At 44.7% G+C, this 27454-nt stretch overlaps 1 pseudogene across 1 annotated transcript; it reads left to right on the top strand.

Annotated features, from left to right (window-relative positions):
- Positions 1–2842: 2842 nt before the first annotated feature.
- LOC146812409 (solute carrier family 2, facilitated glucose transporter member 10-like) lies at positions 2843–18352 on the top strand (annotated as a pseudogene). Its single transcript, XR_014965941.1, has 2 exons — positions 2843–2987; positions 16330–18352. The product of XR_014965941.1 is annotated as a solute carrier family 2, facilitated glucose transporter member 10-like (transcript).
- Positions 18353–27454: the final 9102 nt, after the last annotated feature.

Below are 27454 nucleotides of genomic sequence, written 5' to 3'. Positions count from 1 at the left end.
ACTGCCCAGTGGTCCAAAATGTGTGCCTCAGAAGGCCTTTCCCCTTCAATATGGTGCCCGCTGAGCAGCTGTAAATAAAGCAGCAAAGGGTGAAAGAGAGGACCAGATGGGGACCAAGTGGGGGAATCTGACAGTGAATCTCCAAAATAATCAAATTCATGGACTCGCTCTAGAGAAGAGTCTTTCTTAATCGAACCCGTAAATGACCCAGGTGAATTAAACACCATACATTTGGCCTATGAACATCTAGACCTGCATTAATTGTGCCCTCTGGGGGTGGGTGATATTTAGCATACATCAGTCACTGTGTTTACCTGTTGTTGCTCCACCCCTTTGATGGATAGACCCAGTCATGTCCATGATAGCAAGCAATGAATTAAACTCTAGTCCTGACGCTCGTTGCTTCCTTTTACAGCTGGATCGAAGCACTGCTACCATGAGTCCAGCGGTACTTATACAGTCAACTCAAATGAAGCACTTTATTGTTTAGGCTTACTGTGAAAGGCTACGGTTGCCGTGGCTGTATAGCTTGTCATACCCTCTTACATTAATTTTCTGCAACAGCATTGAAATCCCCTGAACAAAAAAAGGGTAAGAAACTGGCTTCTAGGTGCTATGTATTTCCTGGTATCACTTATAGTTTTCCTTTTTCGGTCTCGCCTAAGACAGCGCTTGTGAGCTCTTTTTTCTAACAATACAATGGGCTTAGAATGCACCCATTACTTACCATTTGTTTGCTTCATTATAACTCATTTCTTTGCTTCTTATTGGTGAAGTGCCGTAGACTTTCTTCCTTTTCATGTGTTTACCCCTTCCACGGAGCCAGGACTCATTATGTGTGCATGACTACAGCTTACTTTTTGTTGTACTCTTTTTTTTTATCGTAGTTAAGCACTCTATGAGATTGCATGCGTTTTCAACCTCTTTTTCTTTCTAGTGCACTTTCTTTACGCTTTTCTCTGTGACATTTTCCTATGTAACATTACCCTTTTTAGTCATACCCCTTTTGATTCTTCCAACATTTCCTGGTACAACATCACTTTTAATGAATGATAGCACTTCTTTTTATTGTAAATACAGTGTTTACATTGTAGTTATATGAGTGAGATTCCCCATTGTTCAATTTTTGACGTAATAATAAAAGTAGGGCAACAATATTTTTATTTTAAAATACAACTAAAGTAATCAAACTAAAAAAATATTACAGCCAGCACTAAAGAACAAAAAAATATATGTACATTAAAGGCAGTACCTTGGCTTTCACAAAGAGCACATCCACACACAAGCTAGTTTCCTACTGTGTGAACGTTGTTGTTTCTATTTTATTACTTTGTTGTTCCTTTTGTGTTTAGAACCTGATAAGACAGCAGAATGTTTTATACCAATGAGCTAGGTGATGGCTTATGCCATGTTCCATACTTTATGAGTTCCTGTTTCTGCCCATTGCTGTTGTGAATTCCTTTTGCGGTGGCCTTTAACTGACTGCTGGTACAGCATAACAGATCGTGTGCATTTGAAACTGTTCAGTATTAAATTGTTGAAAGCTTCATAATTACACATGTTAATCCATAAGCATACAATTCTTCAGAAGATGTTGATATTTTTTTTTCTTTCATTCCTTCTTCATTCTTTCTTGCTTTGTTTTTCTTTCATTCCTTATTTTCTTCTTTCTTATTTCTTGCCTTGGTTCTCTCCATCTTTCCTTCTTTCTTTTAACTTCTTTCTTGCTTTCATTTCTTCTTTCTTGATTTCATTACTTCTTTCCTTCCTTCTCTTCTCTTTCTTTTTCTTTCTTTCTCCCTAACTTTCATTCCTGCTTTCCTTCCTTCTTTCCTGCTTTCTGTCTTCCTATCTTTTTTCTTTCCTTCCTTTTTTCTGTCTCTCTTTCTGTCCTCCATTCTTTCTTGCCTTCCTTTCCCTCTTTCTTGCATACCTTATTTCTTGCCTTCTTTCTTTCTTGCCTACTTTGTTACGTCTTACTTGCCGTCTTTCCTTTGTTCTTTCTTACCTTCCTTCTTTCTTTCCTTCCTTCTTTTCTTCTTTCCTTTTTCCTTCTTCCTTCTTTCAGGCTTTCTTTCCTTCTTTCTTTCTCAAAGGCAAGAGGGTGTAAGACAATGGCACAACACTTGTTTTTTTAGGTCTGTGCTAGCCAAGACTTTTGATGTTACTAAACTGATGTGTATGACTTAGTTATGTCTAGGGATTTTCCGCCACCCTTCAACCATTTGTCTGTTGTCGTGTCATTCCCATTTTTCTCCAACCCACTCAAGCATGCATCAACTGGCAACATGACACCCCACTTCAGCCATTCGCTGACTTCACTATGACTATGCGGCCCTTTCACTACAGCACATCTACACACAATATAGTCCCCTTCAGTATCGGGAAGTACTAGTCTAATGTATGCATTTTTAAGACCAAAAACATTTTGTCTTTAAGTAAAAAAAAAATTCAGATTGACAAACAGCAGCTTTACAAACAAGAACGTTTTTCAAAAGCTGCAACAAACTAAAACGAGAATTGCCAAATGGCTGTCGGATTACACTAGACCTATTCCATTTGCCAATGCTTTTTTCATCTGCCCCCTCCCAGCTCATGTCAGATCAGCTTTTCTAATGGGCATTCCTTCTTTGTTTAGTCTGGTTGAAGTATCGCAACATTTGCACAAAAGTCCCCTGCTGCTCTTGCTGTAGCGTTTTTGTAAAAGGGATTTCTTTTAAAAGCAAAAATGTGCCACAACCTGTCTGACAAGAAATGTCTGATGTCACTGTGCATACCATACCATACCTATCTTGCAACTTGTGAACTAAAACTTCAATGTTGGTTTGTTTCAGATATCAGACTTGGAGGATCCAGCGTATTTATGCAAAAACCAGTCAACGATTCCTAACAATTTACTGTGCAACTTTCGGTCAGGACTTCTATTTTTCATCGAATTATCGAAATTGGCTTAGAACAAGACATCATTAAGTCACTGAATAAAATGGGTGAGTGATTTCTTTTATTTATTTCAAGTTCATAGCTAACATTTTAATTGCATTCAAATTCACCAGATTACAATTCAATAGCTGACTTTGGAATTGTAGGTGCACTTGTTCAGACAACTTAACTTTGATGGCATGAGGTCAATCATATTACAATATCATGTGTGCTGGAGACCTTTTTCAACTCATGCAATTCTTGGAAGAGAGGTTTCAGAGCATGGGTGTTGAATTCTTGTCTGCTGGCAAAGTTCTAGAGATAGACAAGGTTGAATATGAGCAAGCCCTGTAAATAATCCACTTTGGCCAAAGGTTAACATTTTGGGAACACAGTCCTGCAAGATGGCTGTATGTCTAGAAGAAGACTTATCTAATGTTTTACTTGTTATCAAAATTCCCTGGGACTGGATTGGTTCCTTCAATCCATCTTGTAACAGTATCCAACATCAAAAATGAACTCTAATGTGTTAATCAAGATACTTCAGCAGATTTTGTTTCTGGAAGGTATTGCCTTGATTTGTTGGAAATTAAGATATTTGCCACAATTCATTTGTTCCATCTGATTAGTGTTCCTTTATCGTTTAGTCTTTCTACACCAGTATTGTAGAGTAATTGTTGAAGGCTGCTTTGCTTCTAAGTTTCTCTTCTCTTGCTGATCCAGATATCCTTCTGCAGCTAGAGTTGTATTTTGGAACTTATTATTGTAGCTTATGCGTTAGAGTTGTCATGGTCATTTCTCTTTCAAAATTGAATCTGAAACTTTCGCGAACCTGGGAGGCGCATACACTACACTGTACATGTGTTGTATTCTCAGTATTGGTGATGGATAGATGGGAGTGAGCACCTTTAGATGAGAAGCATCAGTAGTTCCTTTTATGAGCACAAAGCAAAAGAGACTAACGTTCAGGTGCATTAGATACAGGATGTTTCTATGTAAGATTATGCATGAGGTTGTTATACATTCAATTCACTACTAAAATGTCCAAATACTTAAAATCTGATCTAATTTTGTCCAATTTTAAATCCTCCACTAATCATAAAAAATATGCTTTTCATTGTTTCTAAGCAGTGCTGATCTTTGTATTGACAAATCCCTTAATGAAACAAAGCACCTTTTGAATTTCAGCACCAATGTTGGACAGACTTACATCTCTTTAAGCCTAGTAGGGGGTGCTGGTGGTGTATGACAGAGTGCAGTTTGAAAATCTCAGTTGGCTATGAGGTCAGTGGCAGCTCCTCGAGGGAGTGCTGCGGGGCGGTGAGGCGGGCGGGGGTAGTAAACTGCGGCACACGCCCCTTCCATTCTGTTTCCCATATATATTCATGCATTTATTTATTTATTTATTCAATGTTTTCTATAGCGCGAACCAGACTCAGAGATTGGGTATCAGAGCACTTTACATTTCAAATCACCTTCAATATCAGCAGATATCCAATTCTTTCATATCAAAAACACGTCTAGGTATTCACTAACATATATTTATCCATTCACAAGACAGATATAATGCGGAATAATAGAGATCAATAGATTACAATCAAGATTATCGTGTCGTACTTAAATTTAAGATAATATATTTCCTGAGTTCTTCTTCATCCAAGCTGGTTATAGTATTGTTATGTTAAAACACATTGTTCGTTATGGGAGAAATTTACCCTTCAGAAAGAACTTAGTCTCCTTTTTGATTCTGATTTCAGTGGAAAATCCCCCAATCCTCTCGAGGGTCTAGTTCCTCCGGTCTACGTAATTTTATGGGCTAGGTAATGTGGAGTTATGTAGTGTATTGCCTTGTGTGTCATGCATGTAATTTTTAGTTCAATTCTTGCCTCGTATGGTAGCCAGTTGAGCGCTTTCAGATGTGGAGTGATGTGGTTGTATTTTTTTGTTCCTGTTATAAGTCTGGTTGCTGCATTGAGACAGGCTTTTAGGGGAGCTGTTGAGATCTTAGGGAGTCCTGATAGAGTTACCCATCCATATTAAATTCTTGATATGACCAGTGCCTGTACTGCCATTTTCAGATCCCCTGGGATCGATGAGTGGCTTCAGTTTTCTGAGGTAATTCAGATGAAAACAAACATTTTTGCCATTGTGTTGATGTGTGCTCGCTTGTTTAGATCTTTGTCTAGTGTGATACCAAGGGATTTGTTTGAATCAACTATCGTTAGGGTACCGTTTAGTGCGGTGATCAACTTGGTCCATTCTTTAATCTTGATTGAACTTTTAGGAGGGGAGATCAAAAGGAATTCCGTTTTCTGTGAGTTGAGCTTGAGATGATTGTCAACTAGCCATTTAACAGTTTTCTTGTGTGCTTGGTTCATAGTTTTGATCTCTTCCGGAGATGCTATCTTCATATACAGCTGGGTGTCATCAGCGTACATGTGAAAGGAAATGTTAGCCGTGTGCAATACCTCCGTTAATGGTTCGACGAATAGATTAAATAGTGAAGGGGATAAATGTGATCCTTGTGGAACCCCAATTTGAATCGGAGATGGGGGGATAGCTTGTTGTCTACCAGGAATCTTTACGATCTGTTCTCTAGGAAGGTGTAGAACCATTTCAGTACAGTTCCCGATAAGCCCATCCTATTTTCCAGGCGTTTTAATAATATGGGATGTTTTACTGTGTCAAATGCAGATGACAGGTCCAGAAGGATCAGGACACCGGTTTCATTCCGGTCGAGGGCTTGTAGAACGTCATCTACTATGTGCAGTATTGCTGTTTCCGTACTGTGGTTTGGCCTGAACGCTGATTGGCAGTCATTTAGTAGTTCAAATTCAGTAATGTGTTGACTTAGTTGACTGTGCGCAATATTTTCTAGTACATTGGCTAGTAGGGGAATGGTTGCATCTAGATCTCTGGGCCCAGCTTTCACACAACTTAGGTTCCTGAAGAATTAGTTGGCATTGTAAATTCAGTAAATAAACAAGTCTACAATCGAGAATTATAAGAAACAGCACGTTACCTTGACCTCAAAAATAGTTGGAGCCTCACAATAATGTTGGTGCAATTAAAAATTGAAGAATGTAATGCCGCATTTCTTGGATTTATGAAACTGATATTGAAGATAGCAATATTGAAATGTGGGCAAAGATACCGCCTCAATACTTCATGAGCTAGGACACAGTGGCTATCAATACCATGAAGGGTTGAGGTTTCATTATTTTTATTTGTTTATTGAGTTTCTATAACACATCAAAAACAGCAAGCATGGTAGGTACAGTCCATAGATAGATTCATGCATGGCATCAGCACCGGTTCACCAAATCGACACAGTACATAGTCCATCAGAATAAAATCAGCAGGAGACAATGCATAGCAGGGATATTATTAAAAAAGAAACAACATTTCTTACACATCGTATAATAAACAGGTCAGAGTTGAAATGAAATCAAATCTGTGCACTCAAGTATGTATGCATTACATGCTAACTGCCAGTCGTGGGATGCATTGTGCAGGGAGGAGCTTGGGTTATGGTCGGCCTCGATCAGGTGCTCCAGGAGATACATCTTAAGTGGATCCCAAATATCTCTGGGGCGAGAGGTGAGGGGGAGGAGTTCAGAATACAAGTATGTTTGGTCTTGCCAAAATATCATGTCGCCAATCCACTCCTTAATTTTAGGTGCTCTGCTTTAACCCCATCTGCATGCCAATTGCCGCCTGGCCAGCAGGAGGCTAAAGGAGACAGAGTTGCGATGTGCTATGGCTAAATTCTCAGTGTAGCCAAGAAGCGAAAGAAGAGAAGATAATGAAAGTGTTAAGGATGTCATCAGTTCTAGCGCGGTGATCACCTGCTGCCAGTAGGCTAGGACAGAGCTACACTCCCAGGCAAGATGTAGGAAGTCGGCAGCTTCTGCCCCGCACCTGTCACATTTATCTGCTTACAACAATACACCCTCTGTTGATCAGTGACTTCTTGCCCCCGTTCAATGGACCACTTATCCAGGGCAGTGCAGGGGGTGTAAGTGATATCAGTAGATAGGCTGCGATATAGGGTGGATACTAAAGTGTGAGGCACTGTCAGTGTGTAATATATAGAGCAAAGGAGTGACGTCTAAAGAGGTTCTAGAGGGTATGAAGGGGTATATTATTTGAGGCCCTGTCGCAGTCGCACATATAGGAAAATGTCCATAGGGGAGGGCGGAGGCTTGGGAAAGAGCTGTTGTGACATGCGAAATTTGCTATTAAGATAGAGATCCCCCAGAAAGTGATGTTGTATTTGGCTTTAGTTCTTTTAAAAGCCAGTCAGTCAACAGCTTTATTTCGATTGTTACATCATAAAAGCGACAGATAAAATAGCACAATCGTTTAAAATTTTTGTATCTAAAAACAAGAAAAACAAATACAGGTTTTTATGCAAAAAAAGAAAAGCAAGTTTTCAAACAAATAAACAATTAAAAGTCATCAATTAAACAGTGATTAATAGCCGTTTTGCCCTGATTGACCAAGCCCATGACAGAAATTTCGAGAGGCTAAAAACATACAAGGGCCGGGTATCTGATATTAAAATTCGAAGTGCCACAGATGAATGCCTAGTGCCCAAGGCCCTACACACGGGCTTAAGCCACGTTTGCCTCGGGCGAACATGGGTCGGGCACGCAAAAAGAAAATGTTCAATTGTCTCTTTGGGAGTGCTACAGGAGGGACAAGATGCAACTGTCTGGTAGGGCGGTTTCCAGCAAGATGTTAGGGCACGCACAGGGAGGGACCCTACTCTAAATCTAAAATAAAGGGCCCGATCATATGGCTTCCAGACCAAATCCAGGTAGAGCTCCAAACAGGGTGAGTCCTTATGCACTAAAAATTCTTCTGTGAACCTACCATAAGAAGGATCCGTGGAAATTCTGCTTCTAACCCAATTCCAATATAAGGTTTTCATGGCTGCTTTCGGAGGGGAAGACCTGTTTTCCCAAGCTTCACTAAGGCCTAGTTTGCCAAGCATAGACTTGACATCAGTAAGCCATCTGATCCTACACCAGCCTACCATCGACATCACCTCTGCTAGGCCTTTAGCATACTTGGCGAGTTCGGGGACGCGCCATAGCCTAGCCCATAAAAGCAGTGGACGCAGTTTTGCTACGTCACTAATTTGCTGGCAACCAAGGTCCAAAAAGAGGGGTAGCGTGGGTGTACTCTGCGGGAGAGACATAATACATTTTAAAAACTTATTCTCAGACCTAGTTAGGACGCTGATGTTAGAGGTACCCCAAAGTTCAGCGCCATACAAAGCGGAACTAACTCCCTTTGCCCTGTAGATATCCAGGACAGGGGCAATGGGCTTGGTTGAAGAAGATCTCTGCTCTCTAACAAGTGCCCCTATAACCCTTTTATGATTGAGAGACATTTTTAATAAATGAGGGGTCCACTGCATGGAATCTGTAATACGGATCCCTAGATAGTCAAAAACAGTAATCCTTTCCAGAGGGGTTTCACTAAGAACAGGGGGTCGGCCTAATTTTTTGGGGGGTTTAATACCAGGTACTTAGTTTTATTTGTATTTATTACTAGGCCCCGTTGGTCACAGAAGGTCTGAAAGTTGTTTAAAAGTTTCTGTAGACCCGCCGAGCTTTTTGAAATTAGAAGCGTATCATCGGCAAAGAGAAGGGTGGGAATTCTCTCCCCTGCCAATGATGGTGCGTCCGAAGGTTGTTTGTGTAGATGGTCCACAACCCCATTCACATAAAGTGAAAAAAGGGTTGGAGCCAGGACACAGCCCTGACGCACCCCTTTTGCCACTGGGATCCTGCTAGTTTTCTGGCCATCGGTACCCCAACGTACCTGCGCATAATTGCCATCATGCAGGCGCACTAAGATGGAGAGGATGTTTAGTGGAATCCCCATTTCTGCTAACACGCCCCATAACTGTTCTCTGGGCACAAGGTCAAAGGCAGTCTTCAGGTCGATGAATGCCAAATAAAGACTGCCTCCGCCTATCACTACCACCTTCCAATATAGTAGTAAGAGCCTGAAGGCCTGCTCTATCATGCCCGTTCCAGCCCTGAAACCAGCCTGATAGTCCGACAGAATCTCTTCGTCCTTAATCCATTGGAGGATTCTTTCTAGGAGCACCTTTCCCACAACCTTCTGGGTTGAATCCAATAGACTTATTGGTCGGTAGTTGTTAGGGTCGTCCCTCCGGCCTTTCTTAAAGATAGGGACAACCTCTGCCCCCTTCCAAGAGTCGGGAATGGCTGCTCCTTTGTCGATTGCACTAATCAGAAGGTGAATAAGCTTCCCCCACCTCTGCAGGTTTGAACGCAGCAGATCCCCCGGAACTCCGTCGGGTCCCGCTGCTTTCTGTGGCACAATACACCTAATTGCGTGTTCTACTTCTTTAATTGTAAATGGGGAAACCATTTCATTTCTCGTGGGTACTAGGGGTCCGTAGGATGCGGGGGGGGGCAAATGCCTCTTGGAGATTCGAATACAAGTTAGTAAAATGTTCGAACCAGGCCTGACCAGTTATGTTGCACGTTATAAAGTTACTATCAGGTCTGTTCCTTTCCCTAATAGTATTCCAAAAACGGGCTGCATCCCGCCCAGTGCTTGCTTCTCTTAGAGTTTGCCAGTATTCGTCTTCCCATTCCTTTTTTGCAATCCCAATCACTCGTTTGTATTCTGCTCTAGCCTGCAGCACACGGGGCTGCGATTTTGTCCTAACAGCTTGAATAAGGCACGCCTTCAATTCTCTGCATTTTGACGTATACCACCCCTGCTTATCTTTTGACCTGGGGTGGCCATCCGGCCTACCTACACGTACTTGCACCTTAAATAAATTACCAATCGAATTGATGGTCTCCTGGAACATCAGCGTAATCCTGGGTATAGCAGAATGATCTAAGGAGATTGTTGCCATCTTACTTAGTGTAGCTTCCAAAAGTTGATCTATGGCCTGTAATTTGGTGCGTCAGAGGCTACTTTCCGCCATTTGAGACGCCTACCGCAATTAGACAGGGTAACATCCGATGTTGACCTTTTGGCTGGTGATAAGGTTGGGGTACTATGATTTAACCATAGGTGCCTTAGGGAAAGCGAAAGGAAATTATGATCGCTATCTATGGTAGGTACTACAACCATATCCACAACAGACTGCCAAAGGTCAAAATCAAGCAAGATGTAGTCGATCCGGGAAGAATGGTTAACCCTGTTAAATGTATGACTGCCCAATGGGTCAGAGGTGGTTCTTCCATTAACGGCTTGCAGGCCGTCCACCAGGGTCATAGAATTTAACTGGATCGCCCTCTCTGTCCATCTCTTTATCGGCTCAACAGATAATGCTGGGATACCCCTCCTCACATCATCCTCTACCACACCCAGAATATCTTCTGCGGCAAGTGGTTCGAACGTGCAATTCAAGTCTCCTGCAATCATAACTTGGGCATCCTCACCACACTCATCTAAGACTTTCTCTAGTAATACTATAGTGGGGGAAAGAGAGCTACCTCTAGTACCTCTGGCATACACATTCAGAATCTCTAGGTGCCCCCTAAATCCTGGGCCTTTCAGTGAGAGTCTAAGGATGTCCATTGAGCCACTATACTTCTGAGTAATACTACACCCCAAAGAGATATCCACCCAGATGAGGAGTCCCCCCGAAGGCTGGCCCCTCCCAGATGGTGGCTGAAGGGCAGGCAGATAATATGTGAATATCCAACTTTGTATACAGGTTCAAGGCTCCAAGTTTCCTGGAAGATGCAGATACAGTGCTGTTCTCCCTGTGAGTGCCTTTCGGGGAGGTCCAGATTCCTACAAATGCCCGCTATATTCCAACACATAACTCCCATCATCGGACAATTGCCACCGGTCCCTCCCTGTACATGTGCAGTATTCTTTATACAAGAAGCACTAGTGTCGTCTGAATACACAACCTCCGCTACCACTAATGGATTGCTTAGTGTAGGTCGATTAGGAGAATGGATGGCCACTGGAGAGTATAAACCCTGGTCGGGTATCAGCGTCTTAGGGGTGTTACCACGGTCAGCCAATCCCTCCGCTTCCATGGAGGCAGGTATAGAATACCCTAAGGGCCCTGACTGTCAATCACAATCGCTCATACCCGAGAGGGCATTAAATCTATTTGACACATCCAGGGGGGTCAGTGGAGTCAGTGGGCCTTTTGTACCTCTCCATCTAGGACCACAATGGCTCTGTGGAATATTATGCCACCCAACAGATCTGTTAGGAGCCAAGGGGTACAATACATGGGGCACAGGCCAGTTGCTTCGGGGTGCGGGATGATGACTAGGTCTATCACAAGCTAAGATCCCAGGATTTACTGGGGGACCTACCAGGGGTCTTGGATAGAAGTACGTTAGGTCGTAGGGAGTGATAAGATTACTTCCACTCCCCGGGAACCAGTTTAATATATGCCTAACAACTCCCTGCTCTCTGAAGTTAACAATAATAATATCCCCCTGTAGGTCCTTAACCCTGCGACCTAGCCACGGGAGGCGCCGAACATGCAAGATCTCGCCATCGATATTACAGGGGAGAGGTCTATTCAGGGCCAACCAATGCATAACTTTGTGCTTTAGCTGGAAGAAACCCTCTCTTGTTCCTTCTGCTAGCGCGGGAACTCCAGTAAGGACTACCACATATGGTACTGATTCAGGGGGTAGCTCAACTGTACGCCCATTATCATCTGTGGTCACTACTTGCGCATTACATACCCCTCTATTGCTATCAGGTTTTGGGTGGAGAATACTGTGCCCCCCCACAGCTACTCTATCATCATTCTGTGCAGGCTGCTCAATAGTTTTAGGCGGAGCCTTCTGCTTAACACTAATGGTGGATTTAGTGGTTTTTTTTGCCTCTTTGCTGCGAGTAGTACTAATAGCAGCAAGTGCTGTGGGAGCTGGAGAGGGCAGTACCGATTTCTCAAAAGTTTTTAACAACCCAGTATTAGCAGCAATGGTTTGCTCTAAGGTCCCTAACCTTTTTTCCAACCTGTCTAGTGTTTGTTTGATAGGGAACATGAGGGATTTGATTAGCTGTTCTATGCCACGTAGGAGAGCAGGAGATACTACCTCATTCCCCGTAGATTGTGCCTGTAGGGATGTGGTTGCTGGCTTATCTAAGGACAATACAAGAGATTTAGACGGTTTACCAAAGTCTGAGTGACTAATTTTGGCTTTAGGTTGCTCACCCCCCCTCTTTCTCCTTTTACTAAGAGGGGCCCCCAGCACCTTAGAAGTCAATTTTTTCCTAGCTTTATTCACATGTGCGGTCCCTACAACTATAGGACATGGCTCATGATGAATCTCCACCACTGTAGTTGGGCCTCTAACAGGGAGTACAGGAATAAGAGACAAAGGAGCAGTTGTGTCAGGTACAGGAGATTTTTCGCGGAAGAGTACGGGAGTGCTGTCTAATTGAGACGCATCAGGGCCTTCGGATAAGCTAAGGATACTCAGAGGAGGTGAAACAATCAATTGTAGAGGGTCTAAAGATGGGCATCTACCCTTCATGGATTCAATCGAGCGACGACGCTCGATTCGTCGCTCAACCAGTGCTTGCTCCCTATCAGCTTCTAGTAAAGTCCTAGTAAAATAGCCATCTAGGGTCCCTTGGTTCAGTCCCCCTGCTACCAGTGATAAACCAACAGTGGGACTTGAAGCCATGATACTCCCTGACAGCTGTAATGACCACCAACAAACAATCCTGCTCGGACGAAAGAGACATGGCCCAGCCCAGCCTCCCTCAGCCTCTGACGGCCTCAGACGGCCCGCCCTTGCTCCTGCGCAGCGGGAACAGAGACCAGTAATAAGGTAAGTGGTGAGGAAGGGGCGGGGCAGGCAGGGAGAGCGACCCAGGTGCTGCGGGTCTCGACCTCACGCAGGGACTCCTGGTACTTTGAGTCCCTGCGGGTCAGCTCGCAGCCCTGGTGATCCCCACACACACACCGACAACAGCAATAATGCCCCAGAGGTCCTCGCAGCACGCAGGGTCGCCGCAAGAGGGAAGAACGAAGCGGGACCCGCGCAGCGGGTCCGGCGAGGAGCAGCGTTAAAAGCGCCCTCTTGCAGGTGATAAGTAAGGGGGAGAAAGGCGAGTATAGCATAGGAGTTTGTAGTCAAGTAGCAATGCATTGCCAAGCGTTCACCGTGCAGTCCACAGGGGTCGGGCTGCTCGTGGGAGGTGCGAATGTAGTCAATATAATCCCATCCAACGAAATGGGGTCTGCCAGCCAATGTTCGATCTCTACGTGAGGTGTGTATCTGGGGGAGTGGAACCAATAGTAGGCATAATGTGCTTGAGCACAGAGATAATACAGTTCAAAATTGGGGACGTCAAAACCCCCCTGAGAGTAGGGGCAAGCAAGTGTGTCCCACTGTAATCACGGGTGTTTACCTCCCCATATTAATCTGATTAACTCCGATCGAAGTGATGAGAAGAAATGGCGTCCCGGGTCATAAGAAATATTTAAAAACAAATATAAGAGTTTGAGAAGAACAACCATTTTGATAAGGGAAATATGACCCACCATGTTGAGAGGGAGAGCGTTCCATCTCGTTATGCAGGTAGTAATATGCTCCAACGTTCACCCATAATTGAGCCTCATCAGTTCTTTGCGATCGATGGCGACGTGCACCCCAAGTACTTTAAGTTATTGCTGCACCATTCTATGGGAAAGTCAGTGGCAAATGGCAGTACAGAAGTAGTGAGTGGGAAGAGCTGAGATTTGGCCCAGTTGATATGGATACCAGAGAGGCCGCCAAATCGTACAAACTCACGAAGTTATGAGTTAAGATTTTGTAACAGCTCCCTGACATAAAGTGAGTATCGTCTGCGTAAAGGGAGATTAGGATTGGGTGGCGGAAGCAACAAAAGGCCTTGTCTTGATGGTGTTGCCTAAGCTTGGCCGCCAGGGGCTCTATGGCAAGGGTGAAAAGAAGTGGAGAAAGCGGGCAGCCCTACCGGGTGCCCCGGGTAAAAAGAAGGAGGGGGAAGTATGTCCATTGATTAGAACCCTTGCTTCTGGAGAGGCATATAAGAGGTGCATCCATGCTAAAAAACCCTTGGGAAGTCCTATGCATTGGAGAATGGTGAACAGGTAGTCCCACTCCACAGAATCGAAGGCCTTCGTGGCATCTAGAAAGACCGCCACTAGTGCCAGTTGGGGATCGACATTCTGTAGTATAGAAAAAAGAGTGCAGAGGTTGTGGGAAGTCACCGTACCGGGGATAAAACCAGCCTGGTCTGGCAAAACCAGTTTGTCCGTCAGAAGACTGAGCCGGTTAGCTAGCACTTTGGCAAGAATCTTTGCTTCCGTATTGATAAGAGAGAGGGGACGGTAAGAGTTGCAAAGGTCTGCAGGCTTGCCAGGTTTCAGAAGAGAGGTGATGAGAGCCTCTCTCATCGAGCCTGGAAGCATCTGTAATTCTTGGGCCTCCATATAAACTTCCTTCAGTACAGGAAGCAATTGGTCAAGGTAAGTTTTGTCAAATTTAATGGGAGTCTGTCAGAGCCCGGGGCTTTTCCTGATTCCATCTGCATGATTGCAGCATGCTGCTCGTCATCTTTGAAAGGCGCCGCTAAGAATTTCCTTTGATTGTCCCCTATCCAACCTAGCGCTACATCATCAAGATAATGAGAAAGGTCAGGGGGTTCAGTCCTGCGAGTGCTGTAAAGGTCAGTGTAAAACTCAGTGAAAGTGTGTAGTATATCAAGACTATCCCTGTGTCGCGCTGTAGTACTGTCAACTATGTCTAGAATATAGTTGGAAAAGCGGGGCTGGCGTAATTCCATCGTAAGTGCACTACCGGGTCTCTCCCACTCCCCATATTTGAGAGCGGTAAAATATTTGCCTCAAAAACATGCTTCCCACTCCACCGTGGCCTTATACTCAGTGAGTTTGTCCCTCAGTGTGACACTTTGAGCCCCTGCCATATCACACCATAGGACTGCTTTCAATTGTTTCAGTTCCCTTTCAACTTGGCATAGACATGAATGCAGGAATCCCTTTGCTGCTGCTAGTGATCAAAGACCCCACAGGCCTATTAATCCTTTGCTCCTCTCTTGGATGTCCAGCTAGCCTAGTCATCGGATCCACACGATACAAAATCTCCTGAAAATCAAATGGTCTAGGACTATCATATCGCCTCTTCGATCCCTTCAATGGATCCCCATCAATCAGCCATCCGATTTAAAAACTCGGCTGAAAGACTAGCTCATGAATCTCTACAAGGCAACCTGCTGTCTATGTGATTACTATAGTTGTGACCAAAAGTAGATTTAAGAGGATAGGATCTAGCCAGATGTTAAGACTAATCGCTGATTATGTATACCTTAATTACATTATATTGAATATATATGTATCATATAGTGATTTACAGAAATTGTAGAAAAGTTGCTATTCTTCTGGATGTATGTTGGACACCCCTTCTCTGGGGAGCTTCTACCCTTTCCACTGAGCATGCTAATAGAGTCGCCCTCTTGAAACCTGCTGCCCTCAAATCATGTAAGGTAGAAGAAGATCCCTGCCCCAGCCAGGCGTAAAACTTTCGAACTATCCTCCCTGCATCTCCTGTCAGTTTTATGGCAAAAGCAACTATATAAAGTTCTGAAGAGCACCAAAACCTACCTGTTCCTCCCAGCTAACTAACCATTAACCCATAACTTTCCACTCTAGTGTAAAGGAGCCTTTCAATGAATGATGTCCCAATAGTCCACACAGAACAACCCTGCATTATTAAAGGGACATTGCAAAACCCTGTTGTTGATGACTGTTCATGTTTCAGGGGTAAGAGGATAAGCTTTCAATTGTAAATGTAAATGTAAATGTAAATGTTGTAGATTTGTAAAGCGCACTGCTGCCCTGAGGCGTCGTGGCGCTGTAGACCGCTGGGGAACCCGTCCAGGCGTAGAACTTTCGAACCACCCTCTCTGCACCTCCAGTCAGTTTTACGGCAAAAGCAACTTTATAAAGTTCTGAAGGGCACCAACACCTACCTGTTCCTCCCAGCTTACTAACCATTAACCCATAACTTTCCACTCTAGTGTAAAGGAGCCTTTCAGTGAATGATGTCACAATAGTCCACACAGAACAACCCGGCATTTTTAAAGGGACATTACAAAACCCTTTTGTTGATGATTGTTCATGTGTCAAGGGTAAGAGGACAAGCTTTCTTTTCTTTTCATTAAATGGCCAATTTAATATATTTGCTCTCCGACTCATCTTTTCTGCCTTTCCTCCTCATAAAAACAATCAAAAGCAGTGACGTGAGGGTTATGGAAAAATGTAAGTAAATGAAAATCAATTAGTAATTTGGAAATCTGATGACAGCTGATGACTTTTAAAGCTATTACAAACATTTTTTTGTAACCTGCTCTCCTTTTTAAATTGTCTTTTAGATCCTGAAGTGCGATTGATGTTGTCCGTTGCTGTGTATTTGCTCGTTATCTGGATCTGTGTATACGGGTATGTGATGGTTGAAGGAAGTCAGCCTCTGTTTCAGATAAACAACACCTACCTCTTGTTTGTGATAGGAAAGATCCTCGCACCTGCTTTGACAATTGAAAATGGCCTGGCATGGTTTGCTGGAAGATTCGACTTTCGTCGTCTGTTGTTCATTTTGACGTGCCTGATCCTTGCCCGCATCATTGGATACAGTATTATGACGATTGCAGATGCCCAGTCGCCATATGAGAGAGAGATCTACCCTGAGTTGTGGCTAGACGACATCCTCTTACCTGCTACAGCAATTGAATTTGCCGTGGCAGGACCTTTTGGAATGTTCGGCCCTCATCCTCTGTTGTTCATGGTCGTGCGTACACTCCTTGGGTCCTCCTTGGCAGTCTGGTATACGATCTTTGGAGACATCCTGCGCCAGCCTCAGATAAACACCCACCTCCGGGTGTTCCTACAAGATATTGTAAACTTTGCTTTTGTAATAGGCATTCTCAGTACAAGGGTTTGGGTAAGAATCATCACTAATATTCCTGCTAGTAGAGACACAATGCCTACCATCAAAGTGGTGCTTTTTGGGGGAAGCCTGCTTGTAATTTTGCTTGCACCATTCTTATGGCTTGTGCTTGGCGCATCATTGTAGGGTTTGCCATATCCATCTCATGCACGTCATGCTGTATCTCTGTCTCTGAGAAGGTGAGTCCTCATCAACGAGGCGTGCTGGGGTGACATCATGAGACTGGCATTATGACCAATGATATTTTACATGCATGCATTGAAATTATTTCTTATGTGTTGTAAAGGAAGGCTGGAAGTATGTTTGTATTGGCTATCGTGGCAAACCCTACTCAGTTTTTCAGTATTCTGTTTCTCCCATCTCATCCACCAAAATGAAACATGCTGCACAAAGATAGCCATGAGGGCCTTATTCCATTAGAGAACACTGAAGAAACCGAAAAACCTAACCCTGAACTCAATTGTGAACGCCAATGTTCATGCATTGACCATTGCCATTCTAGGAACAACATGAGGATGAGAACTTTGGTTGACTGTGGTCTAGTCATCGTTCAGCAGCTAACTGGTCAGCCCAATGCCATTTACTGCTATGAATCAGGGATATTTAGCTCCATGGGCTTCCAACCATTTTTCCCCCCATTGGGCTTGGTGTGGATAAAGCTGTTTCCACATTGGTAGCCAAGGGCTGTGCTGAGAAAGCTGGAGGAAGAGTCCTGCTGCTTGTAGTTTGTGCTGTGATGTCGATATCAGTTACTGGAATTGAATTAGCAAGATTCGGAATTTTACTGGAGTCCAACAACAGTTGAATCAGCATCACAAAATCAAACCTTTCCCTGTATATGATGAATGTTTCTGCCACACTAGTCTCCAGGGACTCCAATTGCAGACCACTACTCACCATCTGGAGGCTCCATCAATCTGACTGTTGCAGCAACTTGATTTCATGCCCCTAACATAGATTTCATCAGCACTACAAGCTTAAGGTTGCTTACAAACCTTTCTTACGCTCAGAATGTGGGAAACCTCTTCCAGTCAAAGGAAATAATGCTACAAAGGAAGCCTATGTCGTTCAATAGCACAGGATTTCATGAATATACCGCTCTGAACTGGACCACTATATTATTAAGCATGATGGCAGTTGCGAGTCCATTTTCAGTTGGATTTGGGCCAAGTAAGTTCAAAGATTGCACACCTTGGGCCACATGCATGTAGAATTGTTTCTGTCGCTAATGGACTGATTCGCTGAATTGGGCAGTTTGTGACCAGAGAAAGCTTTCTCCTATGTACAAAGCCTATTTTGCGATTCGGTAACCTATTACTGAATCGCAAAATGGGTTAGTGATTCCGTATTAGAAAGTGGTGTGTTAAGGGTGTCCCTTCCTAATATCGGCGTCTTCTGGCAAATCACACAAGCAGTGTTACTCTCTCCATATTGTGCTTCTTCCAATGAAATGTCCCAATCCACAAATAAAAAAGGTTAAGTGGTGCTTATTTCAATACCTTCCTCACTATCTTAAGTCAGTCAACATGTTTCAGTGACTTCTACAATGTACATCTGCGGGCTTTCTTCAGCAGAAGACCCCTAAACTATCACTATCTTTACTATTCTCCAGGTGGAAAAACAAAGCTTAAATAACCTGTCTGTTAATGTTAGCCACATAGATCTTGTTGTAATCTTCTCTATGTTAAGTGCTCTCCTGGCATGGAGCGTGGAGCACTGTGTCTAGTGCATTCCACGTTCCATCTGGGAGTAGAAGGTTCTGTACTAGGCAGTCCTCAACTTTCAACAGATCTTCTACGGTAACCCATAGGATAAAAGCAGGAAAATAGCATTGTATATTATAGACTGGAATAGCATATGACATAAAGGCTCAGATTCACAAAGGTGTCACGCAGGCAGCACAGTACCCAAAGAGGCTGCGCTGCATTGCTAGAAAGAGAAAGAGAAGTAGAGCACCATATTTACAGAGATATGGCACTCTCCTCTCCCTAGCGACGGCACTGATTTGTGCTGCCATGCGACAGGCACACTCCTTAGTGCCATAGGGCTAGGGTGCATGCCTTAGTCTACTATTGGTTTTGTACAGGAAGGGTACTCTTCCTGTACAAAATACTATTGCTAGACAATTTGAAACCCTTTTCCTACGTTGTATGTGTGCTATACAGTTCAGCAAACATGCAAAGCAAGGACAAATGAAAACATTTCTTCTTTTCACACCTGCTTTTCAGCGGCCTTAATTTTTGGCACTAAACCATGTCTACTAAATTCAGTAGATAGGGTTTGCGCCAAAAGCATGGGTTGTTGCATGGGAATGCCTATGTTTCACCCATCTAACACCCTCTTGACACACGGTACTGCAAAGCAGCACTTGGCGTTGGTTTGTTAATCCCAAACAGATTTAGCGTTGGGTGTGTGTTAACAAAGTAACACTAACCCAACGCTAAACCTTTGTGAATCCGGGCCAAAGAGCTATCTGCAGCTCATCTGTCTCCAGGTGACAGAATAGAATATTTCGATAATCCTGTGCGATATGTTCCTTACTTTAATTTCAGATCACAGGCGCCTGTGGGTCTGCTCAATACATTGATGTGGTCCCTTTTCCCTATCCACAGATCTTGGGAAATCAAGATGTGAGGTCGGTCAGGCTTTACCCTAGTTCATGCCTCGGGCTGAATGCAATATACGAGTATACGAGTGAGGGGCCATCCGGTGTCACCAAAAAACACACAATCAAGAGATTCGTACATACTGGAGAGGTGCATGCATTTGATCATTACTTTTTCCCTTGAAAGTAAAAGTACATGCCACGTTAAGAGGTGGTGATTGTGTTATTACATCTAGTGGAATATTTTAATGTTGTACGTTGTCACGTGCAGAATGTAGAATCCTATTTGCTTCTCAAAAGCCCCAAGGACACAATTTCTGTCGTTTCAAACATGAAGGTAAAAAACATAGCTACAGTAAAGGCATTACCATTTTTTATCCTTGACAAAGTTGAATAAACCCATAATTTTCCAGGATCTGAAACTATAGCTCTGTGAGGGTATGAAAATACTGCACACTTCCCAGAAATCCTCAAAGGCTTTTCTGGAAGTAGTTTGCTTCCGGGGGAATTTTGAAGCAATAATCGGTTGAAACAATGTTCCTTCCGGGTATTTCTCAAACCTCTGTAAAGTGCATGCCTCAAAATAGCTGGTGGTGATTCTAGCAGCAGCTCTGTGATCCTGGATGTCTGAGCTCTCTGGTGCACGGCTCGGCAGGTGAGAGGATGGTAGGACCAGGGCAGATCCTGCACTCACCTGCCTCACCTGACATGATGTGACTGACTCCACCAGACTAAGATTCAGTAGGCTCAGCCTTGACAAGAGACTGACTCTTCCACAGCCATACTTGACTTTCACAGGCACAAGCTTGACGTGATGTGACCCCCTCATGCACCATAATCCCAGTCTCTCATAAGCATCAATGTAAAATGTGACCAACTCTGTCCATCCCCATCACCTTTTAAAGGCAGAAGCTTCACTTGAAACACTCTACTCTGATCTTAATATACCTTTGGAGGTCCCGACCTGATCTATGACCCACTTTCCTTGAAACCTCTGCGCGATTCATTGGTATCAGACTGACAGAACACTGGCTCTGCCCCAACCCTATGTATCCTTTCTGGGAAGCAGCTGGACATGTAACAGATTGCCCAATCTTATATGCCTTTCACGGACACTCTCTTGATGTTCGACTAACTCCTCTCCAGACCCAGAGGTCTCTCAGACAAACGGTTGACTTTACACTATCCCTGCCTACCTTTTATCGTCTCCAGCTGGGCATGATACTCTCTCCATAGCCCTGCTGGAATTATGCAACTACCATGAGGTCGACTGACTCTGTCGCTAACCTACATTCTGCCCACAGGTACGACCTTTACATGTGGTTGACTGTGCAGTGATACCATGTCTCACATTGTCACAAGAATGAGCTACGACTGACTTTCCACAGCCTAAAAGGCTTTTCAATGGGACATACTGGGCAAGCAACAGGCCATCACTTACTTGTCCCTATTGTTACAACCTTTAACAGGCCTAGGCCCAGATTCTGAAAACTGTCACAGAACGCAGCGCAGCCCCCACATAGGCTGCGCTGCATTGCGTGATAGGGAGAGAGCAGTAGCGCACCATATTCACAGAGATGTGGCACTTTCCTCACCTCTCACTAGCACCAGCACTAATATCAGCTGCCCTGCACCAGGCACACACTGTAGCTCCATAGTAAAAGGGTACATGCCTGAGTCTACCATAGGTTTTTTTACAGGAGGGCTAACCTTCCTGTACAAAATACTAATTAGCACACGTTTGTTAAACCCCAAATAGATTTAGTGTCGGCTTAGCATTACAAAAGTAATGCTAACCTACCGCTAAACCTGTGTGAATCTGGGCCGTAGTCTGTTGACATCTTGCCACGTGTCTGAACCCCTAAAGTAACGTGGCCTGCAATGGTTCTGAGCAGTTGAGTCACCCTTGAGCCCTGAAAGCAAATTCTTGAAATTCTCTCTTACCCCACACCTTGAGCGACAGGCTCTTCAAAACACCTTTCTGGGAAGGTGGCCGGCACCTCACCTCACCTGCCAGGAAACCAAACACCCTGAGGTGCTTGGCTAGGGGAGGCATGGCAACCTGGTGGTGTCAACATTTTGAAGAAGTGCAGCGCCGCGGCTGGGATTGCATACAGCCTGATATAGGAGCCTTCAAAACCTTTTTGAGGAGATTGACTCCTGTGTGCCTGTCTAGATCATAGTGACGTAGACTGGGGTGAGGCTGTGCCAAATAGCAATGACCTACTAGGTTACTGCAAATTCTCAATAAATGGAAAAACTAAAGACTCAGTAAAAACATGTATCAAAATGGCAGCACCAGGTTTGTCAGGGTGCTGATGTGGCATGTCCCCTAAATTAGAATAGTGTCACAACTCGCATATTCACTAACTCATCCACCTATACCTAAAACATTTCTGAGCTCCTCTGTTTTTAATCATGTGGTAGAAAGATCCCACTAAAAACATTTTAAGCTCACCCACATAACATTTTAATAGAAGTCTTACAGTTTAACAAATTTGAGTCCATAAATGTCGTCATAAGTGACATTACCTTACTAGAAGTAGGAAACGTAGGACTAGGAGACTGTAAAACCAGTGTTCACCTATACTCTTAAATGCTTCCAAGTGCATGATGCTGAACCCACTGATAATATACCATGTTTGGTAAGGGAGCATTCATCATCCTATGTGAGTACATGAATGTAAGGTAGGTCTAGAACAGGTTTGGCTATTTCTTGCAGCAGTTTTTACTACTTGGATGTTTGTCTGTCTACGAAAAATAAACAACAGTCCTTTAATGCCTCTCACTCAGTCTAGTGCGTTAGCTACCTGTGTTGTATCTGTCCTGTGAGTGAGAGAATTGTGTGATGTTTTTTCTGCTGCTGCCACCTGTCCTTAACTTATTATCTGTGTTAGGTACGGTTGCGCTGCGGCTGTCCATGTTGTACCTTTATTGTGTTGTCAAGCTCATTATAAAGCTTTCCACTCCCCATAAGAAAAAAGGGATCCACTTGGCCAATGCTTGTATTAATGCATGATATGAGTGAAAGAGTGAATCCTCAGAAAATATGTGGGCAGAATTTACTTTTGATTTTATGCATTAAACAACCAGTTTTTAAATGAAGCAGGGGACTTCATAAAATTTCAAAGGTTAGCTGAAAAGTGGCCCCATGTCATGTATAACACCTCCAGACAATTTGTGGCGGTTTAGCTAACAGCACTTCACATGCTGGTGGTTTGATCCCATAATGAAACTGTTAAAAGGAAAACTACAAGCTCCACAATCCAACATGGTGTTGGCAGAAAAACATTGATGATGGTATCCTATGTCGTAGTGCAGTAGAGCTGAGTTGTGAAATGCAAAATAAAATGTAGTTCCTGACTTTTTTCCTTTTACGGGTCCCCAGGGATCCTCGCTTAACCCCACATTGTTTAATGTCTATGTCACCCCCCTAGCAGAAGTAATTAAATCACAGGGTTTCTCCCTCACATCTTATGCTGAAAACACTCAAATTGTCGTCTCTTTGGCCAGTGATGAAAACGAGACAGTATCTAGATTCCATGACTGCATGGTGGCTGTGAGCACCTAGATGAGTAGGAGCTGTTTGAAACTGAACTCCGGAAAAACTGAGGTTTTGCTATTTGGCTCTCATTTGTCCAATTTGGACCCCCAGTTGGCGGCCACAGGATTTAGGGGTGCTTCTGTCATCGGTTACTAAATACCGGAATTTAGGGGTAGTAATTGATAACAAACTCATTTTTACTTATAAAATCAATGTCATGACATCCTCTTCATTTCATACAGTAAGGAACATAAAAGAGATCCTACCTGTCATCCCCTCAGATCTGCAAAATACGGTAGTCAGGTAGTAAGTACTTACTAAAATAGACTGCTGCAATGAACTGCATCTAAACCTGCATCAACTGACTGAACAGGATGCAGATTCTTCAAAACACCACAGCACGACTATTCCAAAATATCAGTCAGTGTCTAGATCTATCAGGAAGTTACATTGTCTGAGAGTAAGAGAGAATTACTGTCAAAGCTCTATGGGCCATATTATCAAGAATGGCGATACCATTATCGCTGCTTTAGCGGCAGGAAACTGCCGCTAAAGCGGCGATAAGGGGCTTGATAATATGCCCTTGTGAATTCCAATAGAAGCCCAGGTTTGATGTCCTTCACACCAGAACCTGGGCTTCTATTGGAATTCACAAGGGCATTTTATCAAGCCCCTTATCGCCGCTTTAGCAGCAGTTTCCTGCCGCTAAAGTGGCGATAATGTTATCACCACTCTTGATAATATGGCCCTATGTATCACTTATAAAGCATTACACAAACAAGGTCTAGTTTTTCCTAAAAACTGTTTCCGCTGGTGTGTCCCAGGTAGAACACTACGGCCCACAACAGCCAAATGTGCGGTAGTCTCCAGGTTTAAAAGATCTTCCTGGCGTGAAAGACGTTTTGTAATTGGAGCAGCAAAGGCTTTGAAATCTCTCCCCCTGCAAATTAAAGTCATGCCTAATCTGTTTATGTTTGGGAAGGCTTTGAAAATCTTGTTGTTTAATGCAGAATGAGCTTCAGTCCTCCTTGTTTCTTGGTTTCTTCTTGACAGCATCAAGGCTAGTGCCAAGATGCTTCTGGGCAATCGAGCACTCATACATTTTATTAACATAATATTGGCAACAACAGGTTAAACAGCCCAGGTAATATTCCAGCTATTCCTGCTCATTTTCTACGTATATGGGTACATGTTCCATGGAAACGATCTGAAGTTTTGGCTCTTAAGCAGACTCTACCGGATCCTCGTAAGAACCCTGCAGGTTATTATAAAGAATTATCACAGACAGTTGATGCTTGCATCATGAATCTAGCTGATATTGATATGTTGATGGGAAATGTAGTCCCACAGACAATATGGGCTAAGATTCGTAAAGAGAATCACGCACAGGAATTAGGTGCTAATTGGGATATTATAACTGCCACAGATAGAGACCAAGTGGGTGGTGCAAAGCCTGACGCTTTGATTTCGAAATTCCCTGGTAGGATTATTACATTAATGAAAATGATGATGCCTGCATTGAGAGTTAACTGGGATAAATTAGCAGCATGCAAACAAAAGAAAGATGAGAGTGTCTCTGATTTCTTCACTCGTTTCGAGGAGACATTTATTGATAAAGTGGTCAAGATATGGCTACGGAGGGTGGTCAGCGATTATTTATGGACAAATTTGTATTTAATTTGCGTCCCGAGTTGTCACACAAATTGAAAATTTCTGAAAGTTCATGGGCTGTTTCTTCTTCTGCCCAGATATTGGCTACTGCACAATATTATGAAAACAGAGATAAAGAAGAAAAAGAAAAGCAAGAGAAAAAGACGAAAGAAGTGAAAACAAAGGTTCTTTTGCAACAAGCTTATCCTCCTCGCTATGTTCAGCCTCAGTTTCAACAGCCTCCGCAGTTTCAGAGGTTGTATCAAAAACCTGAGCCATATATTCTGCGACCTTTGTTAGTACCTAATCAATGTGCCTATTGTAGAGAAGGTCATTTTAAAAGTAGTTGTCCGGTTTTATTGCAACGCAATGGAGCATCATCTGCTCCACGAGGTCGTGCTGGCCTCCAGTCAGCAAACAGAGGTAGAGGTCGAGGTATGTCAACTCAAGAACAACGTTCCCTTCCTTCTCCTAATTCTGTGAACTATTTTGATCAGCAAAATGTTAGGTCTAAGCAGTATTATAATGAGGATTGTTATGTTGAAAGCGAGAATGAAAATCTTCACACTAAGGTGCCAATTCGGATCCTGGAAAAAACGGGTACGAACCGTCGGTCGGAGGGTTTTCTCTACGATTCGCACGGAAACACTATTTCCGTACGATTCGTACAAAACACCAACCGAGGAAAATAAACATACAAATGACATCCGGAAAAGCGCCGACGTGACGTCGGGACGCATGCAGCCTGCGTTCCACGAACCAGGAAGTACGATTCGCACTGACGTCACCCCGCACGGAGAATATTTTCCGGCAGCCAAAAACTGCCGGGAAATCAGGACGACGCGCACAAGGAGCACCTGTACGCAATGGACAGACATGGACCCGAACCTACGTGTCATCCCGGCCCTCATAGCAGTCGACCTTCTCTACAGGTACCGACGCAGACGCCGCAGAAGGTCAGAACAACACCCAGGGGCAAAGGGGGGGGCAGGGGCAGGACACAAAACCCCCACCCAAGTCACACAGCACACATGCCCTGGACATACCTGACCTACAGGCCCAGGTCACTTCGAGGGGGTGGGGGCGTGTCCAGCAACGCCAGCGTCCGCCACAACGGAAGTGGGCGACGACGTGAACCGGCAACACAACAATACAGGTACGTATCATACCCACGCCTTAAGAGCGTGGGTACGAGTCGTACCACGCCCACACCCACGTCACCCCAACAATGGCGGTACGGCCCGTACCCATGTGCCAAAGGCCTGGGTACAGGCCGCACAAGCATTCCACAGCGTGGGCATGGGTACGTATGGACCGTACCCCCACCCGCGTATGTATGGAGCGTACCCCCACCCCAACAGTGTATGTACGGACCGTACCCCCACCCGCGTATGTATGGAGCATACCCCCACCCCAACAGTGTATGTACGGACCGTACCCTCACCCACGTATGTATGGAGCATACCCCCACCCCAACCGTGTATGTACGGACCGTACCCCCACCCGTGTATGTATGGAGCGTACCCCCACTCCAATAGTGTGTGTACGGACCGTACCCTCACCCGCGTATGTATGGAGCGTACCCCCACCCCAACCATGTATGTACGGACCGTACCCCCACCCGCGTATGTATGGAGCGTACCCCCACCCCAACCGTGTATGTACGGACCGTACCCTCACCCGCGTATGTATGGAGTGTACCCCCACCCCAACCATGTATGTACGGACCCTACCCCCACCCGTGTATGTATGGAGCGTACCCCCACCCCAACAGTGTATGTACGGACCATACCCTCACCCGCGTATGTATGGAGTGTACCCCAACCCCAACCGTGTATGTACGGACCGTACCCCCACCCGCGTATGTATGGAGCGTACCCCCACCCCAACCGTGTATGTACGGTCTGTACCCTCACCCGCGTATGTATGGAGCGTACCCCCACCCCAACAGTGTATGTTCGAACCGTACCCTCACCTGCGTATGTATGGAGCGTACCCCCACCCCAACAGTGTATGTATGGACTGTACCCTCACCCGCGTATGTATGGAGCGTACCCCCACCCCAACCGTGTATGTACGGACCGTACCCCCACCCGCGTATGTATGGAGCGTACCCCCACCCCAACCATGTATGTACGGACCGTACCCTCACCCGCGTATGTATGGAGTGTACCCCCACCCCAACAGTGTATGTACGAACCATACCCTCACCCGCGTATGTATGGAGCGTATCCCCACCCCGACAGTGTATGTACGGACCGTACCCTCACCCGCGTATGTATGGAGCGTACCCCCACCCCAACCGTGTATGTACGGACCCTACCCCCACCCGCGTATGTATGGAGCATACCCCCACCCCAACAGTGTATGTATGGACCGTACCCCCACCCGTGTATGTATGGAGCGTACATGGCCAGACGCAGGAGGGGTGTGTGCAGAGTCCTCCCAGCAGTGCCCAGGCGCAGGAGGGGTGGGTGTAGTGTCCTCCCAGCAGTGCCCAGACGCAGGAGGGGTGGGTGTAGAGTCCTCCCAGCAGTGCCCAGACACAGGAGTGGTGGGTGTAGAGTCCTCCCAGCAGTGCCCAGACACAGGAGGGGTGGGTGTAGAGTCCTCCCAGCAGTGCCCAGACGCAGGAGGGGTGTGTGCAGAGTCCTCCCAGCAGTGCCCAGGCGCAGGAGGGGTGGGTGTAGTGTCCTCCCAGCAGTGCCCAGACGCAGGAGGGGTGGGTGTAGAGTCCTCCCAGCAGTGCCCAGA

The sequence above is a fragment of the Triturus cristatus genome, chromosome 7, assembly GCF_964204655.1.
Source record: "Triturus cristatus chromosome 7, aTriCri1.1, whole genome shotgun sequence".
NCBI lineage: Eukaryota > Metazoa > Chordata > Amphibia > Caudata > Salamandridae > Triturus > Triturus cristatus.
Note: the sequence above shows the minus strand (reverse complement) of the source record. Positions and strands in the feature narration are given on the sequence as shown.